At 34.9% G+C, this 1411-nt stretch overlaps 1 protein-coding gene across 2 annotated transcripts in view; it reads right to left on the bottom strand.

The window, feature by feature from the left end:
• LOC106868679 (uncharacterized) overlaps positions 1-1411 on the bottom strand; it is a 284588-nt gene that overhangs the window by 149995 nt on the left and 133182 nt on the right. The gene's annotated exons all lie outside the window — the stretch shown is intronic.

Genomic DNA, 1411 nt, shown 5'->3' with positions numbered 1-1411 from the left:
TATGTGATTTCGTGTGTTGAAGCATATTCTGTTGTGTCTGGGGAGAGTCATTTTCTTATTGTGCCTTAAAATTAACACACTCACTGGTAAAATTCCACTTATTTTTCTTTTTATTTTCCTAAAATTTTTGTTGCGTCTTGCAACCTTATCAATAGCCTCTGTGTGTGTGTGTGTATGTATATATATATATATATATATATATATATATATATATATATACACACACACACACACGAACACACATATATGCATACACACATACATACATGCACAATCATTCCATTCTATGTAAATTCCCCACTCTTTGTCTTCGTATTGTCCTCCCATCTGTTGCTTTGGTGGCAAATAAAAGTATTATTATTATTATTATTATTATTATTATTAATAGTAGTAGTAGTAGTAGTAGTAGTAGTAGTAGTAGTAGTAGTAGTAGTAGTAGTAGTAGTAGTAGTAGTAGTAGTTTGATTTGTAGTGTTTATAAGTCTGGGTTAAATTCCTACTGAGGTCATCTCTACCTTGCATCTTTCCAAGAATCAATAAAGTAAGTATCAATCAAGTATTAGGTGTCAATATAACTGACTGCTCTTACCCCTACAGAATTCCTAGCCTTGTGATGATGTAAGAAAAAAAAAGAAAATCACTTATAGTATTAGCATTTTTATTTTAGTATTAGGCTGAGGAAAAAGTTTGTGCGCTGTGTTAAAATAATGCTTACTCCCTTTTTACTTGTTTCAGTCATTTGACTGTGGCCATGCTGGAGCACCACCTTCAGTCGAGCAAATCGACCCCAGGACTTATTCTTTGAAAGCCTAGTACTTATTCTTTCGGTCTCTTTTGCTGAACCGCTAAGTTACAGGGACGTAAACACACCAACATCGACACATACATATATATATATATATATATACATATATACGTCAGGCTTCTTTCAGTTTCCGTCTACCAAATCCACTTACAAGGCTTTGGTCAGCCCGAGGCTATAGTAGAAGACATTTGCCCAAGGTGCCACGCAGTGGGACTGAACCTGGAACCATGTGGTTGGAAAGCAAGCTACTTACCACACAGCCACTCCTACGCCTTTTTTATATATTTTTGTGGTGTATGTGTTCATTCAGTTCATTATTTTAACGCAGCGTACAAACTTTTTCCTCAACCTAGTATTATTATTTTCAGTTGTTTTTATTCCATTATTTTTCCTTTATCTTTTACTCGTTTCAGCCATTGTTCTATGGCTATGCTGGGGCACTACCTTGAAGGGTTTAGTTGAATGAATCAACTTATTTTTGAGACTGCTATTTATTTTGTTGGTCTCTTTTGCTAAATTGCTAAATTAAAGAATATAAACAAACTAACACCAGTTGTCAAGCAGAGGTGGGGGACAAACATGAAGACACATACACACACACACATA

Source organism: Octopus bimaculoides, chromosome 2 (assembly GCF_001194135.2).
Source record: "Octopus bimaculoides isolate UCB-OBI-ISO-001 chromosome 2, ASM119413v2, whole genome shotgun sequence".
Lineage (NCBI taxonomy): Eukaryota > Metazoa > Mollusca > Cephalopoda > Octopoda > Octopodidae > Octopus > Octopus bimaculoides.
This window is presented reverse-complemented; position numbering and strand designations above follow the sequence as displayed.